Source organism: Phascolarctos cinereus, unplaced genomic scaffold (assembly GCF_003287225.1).
Source record: "Phascolarctos cinereus isolate Bilbo 61053 unplaced genomic scaffold, phaCin_HiC Scaffold_726;HRSCAF=1367, whole genome shotgun sequence".
Lineage (NCBI taxonomy): Eukaryota > Metazoa > Chordata > Mammalia > Diprotodontia > Phascolarctidae > Phascolarctos > Phascolarctos cinereus.
In genome coordinates, this window is record NW_027556098.1 from 115256023 (window position 1) to 115270477 (window position 14455).

The 14455-nt window shown below is 45.1% G+C and overlaps 1 protein-coding gene across 1 annotated transcript in view; it reads right to left on the minus strand.

Annotated features, from left to right (window-relative positions):
• The window catches only part of SEMA5B (semaphorin 5B), a 190480-nt gene extending 176868 nt beyond the window's left edge, over positions 1–13612 (minus strand). The window contains exon 1 of the mRNA XM_020985957.2: positions 13025–13612. The gene's annotated coding sequence lies outside the window, so the exon portion shown is untranslated. The remainder of the gene's footprint in view (positions 1–13024) is intronic.
• Between the last annotated feature and the right edge of the window lie 843 nt (positions 13613–14455).

Below are 14455 nucleotides of genomic sequence, written 5' to 3' on the forward strand. Positions count from 1 at the left end.
GCAAACAGGGTTAAGTGATTTGCTCAGGGTCACAAAGCTAGTAAGTGTCTGAGGCTGGATTTGAACTCAGGAAGATGAGTCTTCCTGACTCTAGGCCCAGTGCTCTAACCTCTGTGCCATCTAGCTTCCTTCCACTGTTTGTGGGACCTGAGGGCAAAGCATTTAACCTCTCTGGGCCTTAAGTGTCCTCATCTGTAAAATGAGGGCTTTGGGCTAGATGACCTATGCTGTTCCTTTTCAATTAAGGAATGAACGGTCTGTGAAGAAAACAGAACCCTAGAAAGGGGGAAGTGACTTTCCCAAAAGTACCTAGGTAAATTGCAGATCTGGAGATTCAAACCCAAGTCCTTTGATTCCATATCTGTCCAGTTCTTTACCTAACACCATGCTCTGCCTGGTATCTCATCTTTGCCATCAAACTTGATCATACTGTGGACTCTCCATTATTTGTGCTAATGAAGTGCAGCCATGGTGCAGATCATCTACAATGGTGGCCACATTGTGGTGTATATATGTGTGGCTCTGGGATGCATCATATATATTTGCAGTAGGTTCATCTTCCTGTCGATGCTTGATTTGGATTGATACCAAAATAGGTCTATAATCACTGAATTCCCAGTGACTGACAGGGGAGTGGGGAGAGGGGGGCAGACAGGTGCTGGGTGACAGGGAGAAGCCAGCCTGAAGTGAAGCATCTGTCACCAAAACATCCATAGAATATAATCCCCATGTAGAAAAGCAAGAGTTGACTGTCTCTCCAGGTTAAAAAAAAAAACAAAAAACAAAAACAGCACACAATTTGAAAACCAGAAAGAATCTTAGCATCAATTTAATCCTTCCCTTTATTTTTGTAGATGAGGGAATTGAGGTCCAGAGAGGGTAAATAACTAGTTCAAGTTCGTACATCTAGTGAATGTCATCTCTTCCAACTCTATTCTCAGTGGAGGTAGGAAATAGATGATCACCAGTCATTGCCCAACTAATAATTTTTCACAACCAAGAAAACACACTTTGGGCTGAAAGGGAAACTTGCTGGGTTCATATAGGAAGATACTCTAATATCATTAAGCCTCCAAAATTAAACCAGTCTCCTGCCTGCCATCTCATGAAGTCATACTCATTAAACCCGGATCAATGAGGGTAGTGCCAACATTACTTTTTAAAGGCTTTATTACCCAGGAAATGGAATACAATGATTCCACTTCAGGGCTAAGGTCAGGGGAGGGAGAAACTCCAGTGACCCTTGCTCTCTGGGAAATGTTCAAGGGAAACTCCCTTGCTCTCTGGGAAATGTTCAAGCTTATTCTCTCTGGGGCCCATGTATTCCAAGGATTCCCAGCAGGCTGCCTTCTCAAAGGTGTCTAGCAGCAAACAGAAAAGGGAAGCATTTTTTTTTCCACCCTGTGAAAGCTACAGAGCGTTATAATTTCTCATCATGAGTTCCCCGATAATTACGGGATTAGACAGAGCAATCTGCAGGTTCTCTTTTCATCTCTCTAATGCTCACCAAAGCAAAATATAGAAATAGAACCACAGGGATGAAGAGAGAAGGTGGTGCCTCAGAACTGCCAGGCTCTCACTATCCTGGCCCCCCTGATAGAATCCTTTTTTGCAAGCTGGCTCTTCTCCCTGTCCGAGGGAATCTACTGCATGAGACAAAGAACTGGTTTGGGAACCCCCACAGACTTGGGTTCTAGTTGTCACTTTGCAGCCAGGCCAAATCTCTTTACCTCTCTGGGCCTTTCTGTCTGGTTGGAGCAGATATGATTCTCCTTCTTCATTAGCTGCCAGGGAAATCTACCCTCCCTCCCTACCAACACAGAAATCAGTCAACCAGAGCAGCAGAAAATTTGCACTTGACATCTCTTCAGTGAGAGCAAGGTCTGTGAAAGCTTGAGATGCAGAAATGCAGGCTGTGCCTACAAAACTCTGCAACAAGGGGCCAATTCTCCAGTTTTCATCTTCTGGAGCCCAAGCCGAAAAGTCATGTCAGTTGCATGATCTTAAATAGACCCAGTGGTCACTGCACTACACACCCCATCTTAAGCAAATCCAAATACGGAAATCTGACCCTACAAAATGATATATCAGGAGATGACTATTTCCATTACAAAAGAATTCACCAGAGGGTTCCTTCCCTAGCATATTAAGCAGTTTATTTACCAAAAAAAAATTGATTCACACAGGAGACCTAGGTTCCAGTCCCAGTTCTGCCACTAATTAGCTTTGTGCCTAGGGCAAGTCATTTGAGAGGCAGCGAAGTAGAGTGAATAGAGCACTTGACTTGCAGACAGAAAGGCCTGGGTTCATATAATCTGATACTAGCTTTATGACCTTGAGCAAGTCACTTAACTTAAGCTAGTTTCCTCATCTGTCAAATGGAGATAATAATATCTATACCTCATGAATCATAGGGTTATCGTGAGGTTTGAATGAGAGAATGAATATATTTTATAAAGCACTTGACAAACTTTACAACGCACTATAAATTACTATTACTCTGCCAATTATTATTCTGCCAATTGTTATTATTCTGTCTATGGGCCTCATCTGGAAAGTGAAGCTTTTTGCTAACGTCTCTTCCAGCTTTGACATTCTAGGATTCTAACTTATGAATCCAGCTGGAGCTTCAGATAGCTCCAAATTGAACCCATCATTCTCTCCTGGAGGAAGCACCCGCCCCACCATCCTCAAACATGCCCTGTCTTATAATGTCTGTTTCTGCAGGAGGCTCAGGCTTGAATTCTCAAAGTTATCTTTGATTCTTCCCCATTCCTCCCTCTCACGTGGTCAGTTTTCAAGTCCAATATCCTCTACCTCCACAATATCTCTCATATCCATCCCCTCTTTTCCACTCCCATGGTCACAATCATTACCTTCAGCCTCCTTATCTTTAGCCTGGGTATTGTAATAGCCTTCTAACATTCTCCTCCTGCTTCTACCCTCTACCCTCTTCAATGCATTCTTCACAGCAGTATAAAGAAATCTTCCTAATTAACAGATCACTTCTCTGCTTTAGAAATCTTTCACGGTTCCCCAATGTCTAAAGGGTAAATTAGAAACTCCTACCTTGACGTTCCAGGGACTGATCCTAACCTCCTCTTCCAGCTTTATTACCCTCTTCTCCCTTTCACTCATATATTCCATATTCCAGTCAAATTATACTACTTGCCATTTCCAGACCCTGTCCTACAAGACCTGACCTTTTCATCTCCAAAAACCCTGCCCCTCCCCTCCTGACTGGTGAATGGCCCATTAAAAACAGCCCAGTTCCAGCAATACTTCACTTTACTCCTCTGATATCTCTTCTCATCTTCTCACAGTCACTTGGTTCCCACTTCCAGGGAACTCTCCCACTGCCAAACCCTCATGGGATTTATCACAGGATCAGAGCTGGAAGAAACCTCAGTGGCCATAGAATTCAACTCTCATTTTACAGATAAGGAAACTGAGGCACAGAGAGATTAAGTGACTTGCTAAAAGTACCTTGTCAAAAAGCTCGTAAGTATATGAGGTATGATTTGAAGCCAAATCTTCCTGATTCCAAGCCCAAGGTCACTTCCTAGTTCTAGAACCACAATCAAATCACTACCACCACTGCTACTAGAAAGGGTGTGTCAATCTATTGCCCTATGGCTCCACTCAGCATCCCTGTAATTTTCCCAACCAAAAAATCCTTCCTTAAACATTACTCCCCATATATGTTGTCTTCTCCTATTAGACTATGCTCCTTAATGGCAGGGACTATTTTTGATTCTGAATTTGTCGCCTCAGTGCCTGTGTCCGTAGTAAATACACTGTACTTAGTAAATGTGCACAGCGCTTGGGACAAATAAGCATTATGAGCTCCCTCCACATCTGCACTCACTGAAATCTGTCCTTTTCTTTAAAAGATCCAGCTCAGGTGTGACCTCCTCCTAGAAACGTTGCCCTGTTCCCCTCAATGAAAAGTTCCTCCTCCCTTTTCCAGTCTCCAATGTCTTTTGGTTTGATCTCCCTTATACATTTAAGATTCTCTCTCTCTAACTTTTGTTAGGGCAGCTAGGCAGCGTAGTGGATAAAGCGAAGTTAGAAAGATTTACATTCCTGAATTCAAATCTGGTCTCAAACACTCACTAGCTGGGTGACCCTAGGCAAATCACTTAACCCTGTTTGCCTCAGTTTCCTCACCTACCAAATGAGCTGCAGAAGGAAATGGTAAACCGCTCCAGTATCTCTTCCAAGAAAAACCCAAATGAGTCATGAAGAGTCAGAAGTGACTGAAAATGACTAAACAACAACAATTTGTGTTACAGCTATTTGTATACTTGTCCCATTACTTACCAGATCATAACCTCCTTGAATCATTTTTTAGTCATCCCCAGCAACTTGCATAGTGTCTTATGTATACTTAACAAATGCTTTCTAATTTGAAATCAAGTATAACTATGAATGAAGTGAAACCAAAATTCTTACCCTGCCCATACCATTTAGGTAGGCATGCCAGTGCTCCCTGGCAGAGAGCCCTTTTTGGAACTGCCTTGAATTGTGAGGTTTAGTGGGGAAGGAGCCTTAGCCTGGAAGAATACTGAATAGGCCTCAGTTTTTTCTTCTGTAAAACGGTCATAACATCTTATTCTAGGGATTGTGACGGCATCTCTCTCTCACAGAGCTGCTGTCTCAAATAAGACAATATGTATGTAAAGCATCATATAAATACAAGCTATTATCCTCCCGACTCTAACAAAAAGGTGGGTGCAGACCCTCCAATGCCACAATTTCCCCACTTTTAAAAGTGGAGGCTAACCACCCTGTTCCTGCTTCTTGTGAAAACAGAAGCAGAGACAATGTTACTGAGACATGATAGTGATCATTTTGTAAATGAGCATAAGGCTCCTGTTTGAGGACAGGGTCTTGGATCTAGCTCTAAGATGGGTGATTTTGTAAAGAAAAAACATTGAAAGACACCAGAACTCTAATCAAAGTAGCCCTGATAAGTTAGGAACACTCTCTCCTCTCAGAAAGGGTAGCAGAAAGAGGATGGAGAAATCCATCGTTACACATAGCCAATGTGTCTGTTACTGGTTTGTTTTGATTAACTACACGTCTTTGTTACAAGGTAGGGCTTCCAGGATAGTAGGGATGAGTCATTGGGAAGTGACAATGCTGTAAAAGAAAAGCATAACTAAAACGTTTATTGCAAAAAAATTTTTGAAGCTCACTTATCTTCTTCCTGGGTTTCCAGATTGCTGCTGCTTCTTTTGCAATTTAAAAAGCCAGAGACTCCTATTTGATTCTTGTAACAACCTGATGAGTTTTGGAGGGCCAAGGACTATTCTCTCCATTTTACAGATGAGTAAACAGAGGCCCAGAGAGGTGAAATGATTTGCTTAACATCACATAGCTGGAATCCAAATCTTCTTCCCTCCAAGTTTCTATGACAATTAACTGCTTCTAATATATGAGAACTGCTGGTCACAGGATTGAAAGCAAAGCAGTCACACCTGGCTCTAGGGATGAGTATAATAAAGATAATTGGATGGTAATTGGAGTCCCATAAATCCAGAGGTAGATGGACAGGTGGAGAGAGAAATAGTTCTCATCAGGCTCTTTAGGATAAACATCTGAGTCTAGTACATTAAATTGAAAATAAAAATTTAAAAGTGGGGTGTATGGGGTGTTTAGGAGGACTAGCACCTCTGTTGAGCCCTTTTCGGGACTGCTCGTCACCTTTGGTGTCCATCTGATTGCCTAACTTTCTCCTGTGGCTCCAAAAAGCTGTTGCTTGTGCAGAGGCCACACCCTGGTAAACCATCTTGGCAGATGGGTTAAACCAAGTTGAGGTTAACTGATATGCCTCAGACCTGTCAGTGAATTAGGGGGATGTCTGTCCCAAGAATGTGAAGACTTTCCCTGGTGGAATGGGCACAATGAGAGCAATTTATTCCAACAGCCATGAAGGTGGTTGAAGAACACTTAGAACTTGGTCAGACATTGAAAATGGCAATGTCATTCACTGCATCCGGACCATCACCAGTCATTTTGACTTTTGTTCTGCCAGTGGACTTCGATGGCTCAGGAAGAGAAAGTGAGGCTAATGACTCTGTCTCATTTCAATCCAGTTTACGAACAAGTCAAGACATTACCCATAATGTCATTGGTCCTCTTCAAAGATGAAGGACAAACAACCAACAAAATTGAAAATGACTATCATCCCTTCTCAAAAGCACTATCTTTACTTCTGTCTTCATGTGAAGCAGGACAAGGTGGTTAGCCTCCATTTTTAAAAGTGGGGAAACTGAGGCATTGTCAAGTCCTCATCTAACTTTTTGTCAGAGTTGGGAGGATGAAAATAGCTTGTGTTTATATGATGCTTTACACACACACTGTGTCATTTTAGGCAACAGCTCTGTGAGATAGGTGCTATTACTATCTCCATTTTACAAATGAGGCAATTAAGGCTAAGAGAGGTTAAATAACTTATCCAAAGTCACCCTTACTATGTCTGAGGTGAGGATTTTAACTCAAGTCTCCCTGACTCCAAGTCCTGCAAGTCTATACATTATTCCACATTGCCTCACAAAATAGCATAAACAATGAGATTCTGACCCACCAGTTCCTTCACCCCAATTACAAATTTATCTAACCAGAATACCCACGTGACACAGGATTCAGGGTCCTACCTCTGCCTCAAGAACTCATGCCATAGTTCACAAAATCATATACTCCAGTCAATGCAAATTGTCATGGTTTTTTGAGTCATATTACTCTTCACTGGGGTGTTGGGTATTGTTATAATATAATTTGCCAAGTAACTAAGGAGATAATAATAATCTTTTGCATGTAAATGGTGCTCAACAAATCTGTGTTAATTTGAAACAATGGGGCCCTCTTTGGAGATCTTGGGATAAAGAAGCATGGGTGTAGACTTAAGGAAAACAAACATTCTAATAGGGTGTCAGAATTTGGGGTTTGCCCTCCTTCACCCTGCCCATGCCCCTAGTTGACTGTGTACTCCCAAGACTCTGCAACAAGATAGTAAATTCCTTTAGGAAAGAACTATTGTGTCATATCATTTTGTACTGCTCATGGGACCTAGCAAGGTATGGACTCAATAAATATTGACTGAATAAATTAATGGTTTGTAAAGATCTTCACCAGGCAAAAAGTCTAAGAATGAACCACTACAACTGACTCATCTGCATCCATGGAAGGGAGTAGAAGAATCACAGATTCAGAGTTGGAAGGGATCTTACAGATTATCTGATCCAACTTCAATTTTACAGATGAGGAAACTGTGGCTTGACAAAGTAACTTGCTCTGGAAAAGAGAGTGAGGCCAATGACTTGGTGCAACTCTGCCTCACTTTAATCCAATTCATGCACAAGTCAAGATGTCACCCATGATGTCATTTGTCCTCTTTGAAAAAGAAGAATGAACAACAGCGAGAAGAAGATTCTAATAAGTAGCAGAACTGGTATTTGAACCCAAATCCTCCAACACAGAATTTCCTGCTCTTTCCACTGTACCAAGTGACACTAATTCAGATAATCCAAAACATTACATACTTTAAAAGTTATTCAAGTTTGTCTATGTGCCATTCAGACTAATATTAAAATATTTGCATTCCCTGGCAGCCTGTTGAGGCTTAAGCATTTTGTGTCATGATAATTATGAACTGCCTATATTGTTCTAGTTTCCTTTTCCCTCCAGAACTTACAGCACTTTCACAGACACCCAGTTTTCTTGAATTCAATGGGACAAGAAGGGAGAGACTCTAGTTCTCCTCATTGTATGTATAAGAAGACTAATCATTTGGCTGGGCTCCCAAAGCAAGTCTGAGGTAGAGCTGGGCCTAGAATTCATGTGTCCCATGGCTTAAACGCAAGTCATGAGGCCACACCACTGGCAACTCACTCATCTAGAACAAGGCCTTGTCAGATTTCATCCTCAATGATATATCAGGATCAAGAGGATACTCTACAGGAAATTAAATCATGGAAATATAATTCTACAGATGGTATTCCTAGAAGCTAGAAGACCTTACTGGAGTAATAATTATAATCACAATGATAGCTGATGTTTGCACTTTTTTACATTTAATTTTCACAATAACTCTGTAAGATTGGTATTATTGGCCCTGTTTTACAGATAAGGAAACTGAGGCTTGGGGAGGTTAAGTGACTTGACCCGGGTCACTGAACTAGGAAGAATTTAATCTGACTGGGGTCAGAACCAAGAATTCAAGTTCTCTGGTAAGAGCCAGTTTCTTCAGAGAAGCTCCTAGATCTTTAAGTTGTAGAATATCATAGAGTTTAGAGTAGGAAGGTGCCTTACAGTTCTATTCTAACTTCCTCATTTTGTAGATGAGGAAACTAAATTGCTGAGAGGAATCATAACAACCAAGGTCATAACTAGTCAGCACCTATCTCACAGATTTCTTTTTTAAGGCAATTGAGGTTAAGTGACTTGCCCAGGGTCACACAGCTAGTAAGTGTCAAGTGTTTGGTCTGAGGCTGGATTTGAACTCAGGTCCTCCTGACTTCAGGGCCGGCTGCTCTATCCACTATGCCACCTAGCTGCCGCCCCCACCTAGCTGCCCCCATCAGTATTCTTTCCACTGCTGAATCATTCATGTCTTTTCCTTCTAGATTATTCTTTTTTAAAAAAAATTATTTATTTAGTTTTAAACATTCACTTTTATAAGATTTTGAGTTTTAAATTTTTCTCCCCCTCCTTCCCTTCTCCAAGATGGCATGTAATCTGATATAGGCTATACATGTACAATCATATTAAACATATTTCCACATTAGTCATGCTGTAAAGAAAAATTAGAACCAAAGGGAAAAACCATGAGAAAGAAGAAACCAAAGAAAAAACTAGATTATTATGCTTACTCAACAAATTTTAACTGGGAGTCTCCCCTGGCCCTATCCTGGCTCACATCTTTTCTCTTCTCATCGCATAAATAGGAAATCAGTGAGGCTTCTGGATCCCAAAGACTAAAAGAAAAATTACAATAAATAGTCTTTAAGACTTTTTGAAATGTGCATACAACACAATGCTCATCATACAAGGACAATCCTTTAACCTTTATGCTGCCCATGAGACTTTTGGTCTCTCCTTCCCCCAGTTGGCCACACAACCCTGTCAGCATCCTGGGTGCCCTCCCAGTAGTCAGAAGTCAAGATGGTAGTGTTAGTTGTTGTGTCTTTTCAGAGTGGTGATCTTGGACTTCCCTCACCCACAGTTTCTATAGGTAGAAGCTGTTATTGATATGGCTCAGGGTGGGGGGGCTGCCCTAGGATTTTACCCCTCATTCTTCTCATCAAAAAGAAAGGACTTTCCTGTCTCAAACTTTAATATGTTTTGTCCAGGAGGCTGGAGAAAACACACACATTATTTTTTTTTTTTTCAGGGTAATTTGTAGCTCTTTTGGTAGACATTCAGTGGACCTAATTTGAGTCAAAACCCAAAGTGGTAAATTTCTGGCAAGCCAGTGATTTTTTTGTTTTGTTTTGTTTTGAAGCCAAAAGACCTGTTCTGTGCCCCTAAAAATCATAGCACTTAGGTGGCTGGCAATTCTCTCTAATGATAGGCATAGCCCAACTGACCTCTCAGCAGTGATCAGCAAGGGGTGGGTTGGGGGAGTCTCCCTCACATCTGCACCCAGCTAGAATGCCAGCAACTTTCAGAGAAGCTGAGGGAATGCTGCTCCCTTCTTGTCAGATAAAAAGGTAGCAGCTCACAATCCATAGCTGTGGGTTTTCTATCTTCCAATTTTAGGGTCATTGACTGGTCCTTGAAAGTCCAGGCTTGTTTTCATCCTGAAGATTTTTTTCTAAAGACCGTAATCCTGGCACCACTCTTCCTCCAAACTAGCCTAGGGCTTGGTCCTCCACAGTCATCTGGCACTTAGCATATGCCATCTTGTACCATTACTTTGGTTCAGCAGGAACATTATCTTATTATGAATAGGTCCTGTTTCCCTGACTACATTCTTACGTCCACAGAAGGTCAGCATCATTTGTTATACCCCTTTGCAGGCCCAGAGTACAGTAGTAGGTCCTTCACAGAGCTCAATACATGTTGATCAGGAGGAGGATTGTGGGTGACAATGAGATGTAAGGGAAAGATTGGGAGGTAGAAAAGGGTTTCAATTCTGGGTTTTTAGCATTTAACTAGCTGAGTGACTGTGAGGCCCTCCCAGAGCCTCAAGTTTTTTTTCATTTGCAAACTAAGGTGGGATGTCGATAAAGCCCATTCCAGTTCCCAAATTAAATCATGCCTGTACTCGGGATTGAAGAATTAAGGGACACCCAGCAGCATACTTCCTTGTTTTCCAGGTAGTCAGGATGAGAACCAAGAATCTACCATATCCACCCCACATGCCAGACTTAGGTGTAAGGAAGGCACTGCCTTACTTAATTGATCTCTACTCACTTACCCTCCTTTTTTTTTTTTAGGCAATTGGGCTTAAGTGACTTGCCCAGGGACACACAGCTAGCAAGTGTCAAGTGTTTGGTCTGAGGCTGGATTTGAACTCAGGTCCTCCTGACTCCAGTATTCAATCATCGCTTACCCTCTTGAAGGGCCTTGATAAGTTCTTTTCTTTTTCCTTCAATATCCTTTTGGACTCTAAATTTAGGATTTGAAGTAGTGACAGGTTCTTTCCTACCTCCATTATATGGGATAGTAGCTGTTGAGTTCCTAAGGCCGGGTTCCCCACAGCCCCCTTTACAAGGTCATTTCCATTAAGAATGGAGAGGCTACTGCTGAAGGTCACAGAGAAAGATGAAGGGGTAAAGCAAAGATGAATGACTAAGAATAAAGGAGAAATAGATTGGGGGAACAGGACAAGGAGAAGGGGAAGCACAGGAAGGGAGAACTGAGAGAGAGGTGGAATAAAAAGAGAATGGAGAAAGTTACTGACTGAAGCCAGCTGGGGGATGGCAAGAGTAATCCCCACAAGCTTTAAAAATGTTCAAGAATCCATGATGCAGTCAACTCAGGCTACACTAACGGAGTGAAGCCTTGGGCCCAGGTAATCAGAAACACCACACAAGCCAAAACTTATACAAAGAGGAGAAAGGAGGTGGGGGGGGAGGGGAAGGGAAGCATAACGGTGACAATAATGAAAATGGGTAAAGGGAGAAGGATGGAAAAAAAGTGAGAAAGGGGCAGGGATGGGAAGCAATAGGAAAAAGAAGAGCAGAGTAAGAATCATCATGGTAGAGAGGGGACAGTGGAGGAGGAGCGAAACTGGACTCCACCCTGCAGCAGCAGAGATCAAGGACTTGTTTCCTGAAATGCCCACCTGCTCTTCAGTCAGTTCAGACACTTGTTTTCCCCAATAATAATGCTTTCCCTGGTTGGCGGCACTGAAGTCCCACACAGACTGCTTCTCGCTGCCCTCCTCCCTCCTTCTCTCACCTGTTTACTGACATCCACCTAAAAATGAAGAATACAGCAAAGACTAGAAGAAGAACGACAGGAGGTGACTCTCCCCCGCTCCTCTAACACACACACACACACACACACACACATACACACACACACCCAGCCCCAACTCTCAGTCCAGGAGAAATCAGCCTTAAGGGCATGGTGGACTGACCCTCAAACCTGGGAGTGAATTTCACGCGGATTCTCCTCGGGATTAAAGTTTGTAACAAAGCAAATGGCCCAGCTCTTACCCTCTCTCTCCAGGCTCAGTGGCTGTCTCTCTATTTGATTCTTTCCTCTTTCTTTCACTTTCCCCAGTCTCATGTTCTGCCTCCTCATGCCCATCTTTCCATCCTCTTGCTACTTTTTCTCCTCTTTCCCTCTCTCCATCCCTCTTTTCTCACCATCTCTTCCTCTCTCTCTCCCTCCCTTCTGGAGCTCCATTACGACGTGAGTTGAAAGTGAATGGGCAGCCCCAACCACAAAGACAAATTACCATGAGAAAAATAAATCAGGAAATCGCCTTTCGTAAAACCCAGCTCCCGCACCCCTACTCCAGACTCCTACCTCCAACTCACAGGGTGAGGTGGAAGGCTCCGTGTCTCCTCCCTGGCTCCCACTAGCGTCTCCAGAGCTACGACCCTGACACCCGGGGCCAGAGCAAGAGTAGTTTGGACTCCGAGCCCGCTGGGGGCCAAGGTGGGGGAGGCAGAGGGATAAGAAATGAGGTGTGGAGGAGGGAGGGAAAAGATAGGAAGAAAGGTGGGAAGAAGCAGTTGGAATCAGGGAGCCCAGAACCGGCATCAACATAATTTCATACAAATACGCGCTCGCTGGCACACACACAAGCTCTCACACCTACTCGCACACACACTTATACGCTAACCTGCATCCTCTCTCTCTCTCTGTCTCTCTGTCTCTCTCTCTCTGTCTCTCTGTCTCTCTCTGTCTCTCTCTCTCTGTCTCTCTCTCTCTCTCTCTCTCTCTCTCTCTCTCTCTCTCTCTCTCTCTCTCTCTCTCTCTCCCCCCCTCCCTCCCACTCCTTTTTCTTCCCCTCTTTCTCCCGCAGCTAGTACCCGCCTTTGGCTACCTCCCCCCCTGCGCCCCCCCCCCGCAAGAGCCCAGGGTCTGGGCCCCGGAGTCTCCGCATCGATGGCTGCAACCCCCAGACTGCAGGGTTGGGGGAGCGAGAGGCATCCCCGCTTGCAGCGACCCGAACCAGGAACTGAGAGAGAATTGAGCCGGGAACAGCAGCACCAGAGCCGCTGCGAAGAGGAGGTGTAGGTAGCTAGGGATGAGAAAGCCAAGCGGGTCCCTTCTCCATCCTCTTTCTACCCCCGAGAGTTCTCGACCCTGTCCCAGAGCGTCACACTCCCCTCCACCACCGAGCCGTGCAGGGCTGCCCCCTCCCCAGGACGCCCCCCACCCCATATTCACCCAAGTTCTTGAAGTTTTCAACTTCCAGCTCTGCCCCCTCCGCCCCCACCCCCAACCAATACCCGGGGTTGGATCTGGGGGGGAGGGGGCAGAAAGGTAAGAGGAAGAAGGAGGGAGATAGAAACAAGGACCCGAGCGTCGGTCGCTGCCGCTGGCAGAGACTCACCGGGAGGCGGCTGGTAAGGCAGAATGGAGGGCACTGGGGGCTCGATGCCTGGCTCTTTCCACCGGGTTGCAGGAGGTAGGTAGACCGGGCTGGGGCCGGCAGCCCGTCTGTGGATGCAGGTGGGGGGTGGAGCGATTGTCTGTCTGAGGGCTCCTGCTGTCCGGCTCGCGTTCCCAGTCCTACTCGGGCTCGAGCTCCTGCCTAGGTCTGAGCTCCCGCCCGCCCGAAGTCTAGTTCCCCTCGAGCCCCTCCTAGCCCGAGCTGGACTCGCGGCCCAGGCTAGCCATCCGCGCGCTCCTCTCGGCTCCCACACCAATCCCCGCACTCCCACTATCTGAGGACCCGGCCGGTGGTGGCAGCGGGGAGAAAGGGAGGGAGGATGGAGAGGAGGAGGAGGACAACGAGGAGGAGAAGGAGGAGGGAAAGGAGGCGACGAAAAAAGAAAAGAGGGAGAGGGAGGGGGAGTAGGAGAGGAGGGGGGAGCCCAGAGAGAGAGGAGAGAGGGAGGGGAAAAAGAGGAGGGGGAGGGAGACAGGCTGGCAGCCTGCTGCTCTTCTCCAGCTAACCCCAGAGCTTGCTTAGTAGGAGAGAGAGAGTTGGGAGCCCCTATCATCAGCTGGATTCCCCTTACTCAGCCTGGTCCCCCCCTCCCCGCCACCCCAGTGCCTTCAAATGCTGGGTGAGGAGGGGAAGCTGGAGATATCCGGGGACAGCCTATTAGTCTCCCTCCCCCATTTTCTCCTCCTGAGATTTGGCCTTCCCCATCTCCCCTTTCCCCCTCACCACCCCCACCTCCCCAAAAATCCAAGTCCCGGCGTTTCCCCAGGAAAGGTGTTCCTGGCTTTGGTAGCATCCTAAACCATTTCCACACTCTTGTCAAAGGAATATCTGGAAACGTCCCTAAAGACCGTTTCCCCTCCCATCTTCCCCTCTCCCCCGCCCCCAGCCTGCTCCTTGCGTTATCCAGCTTGTGGGACTGATAGAGAAAGGGAATGTGGAGAGGAGTGATGGGCGACTTGTACGCTTCGCTGAGGACAGTACAAAAGAAAATGGGTATATTTTGAAGTGGAAGGAAGTGAGATGAAGGATCATAGGAAAAGACCCTGGATGTGGTGTCAGAGGCCCTAGGTTCACATCCTGGTTCTCTATTTCACTGGCTTGTGACTTTCAACTCTTAGGACTTCAGTCTCCTACTCTGAGGGGATTGGACTAGAACAGACGGTCTCTAAGATCTCTTCCAGCTCTTGATTCCAAGAGGTTAGATACCAGGAAGAACTTCCCAACAGAAGAATTACAGGGCACAGACTCGGGAAGGTTGTGAAATTGACCGCCGCTGGAGAAAAAGACAGGGGTGGGTTTGAGGAGCTAGGCACGATCCAATATTTGCAGAATTGCTTCAGAGCTTAATATGCCCAGGTTGAAGAGGCAGAA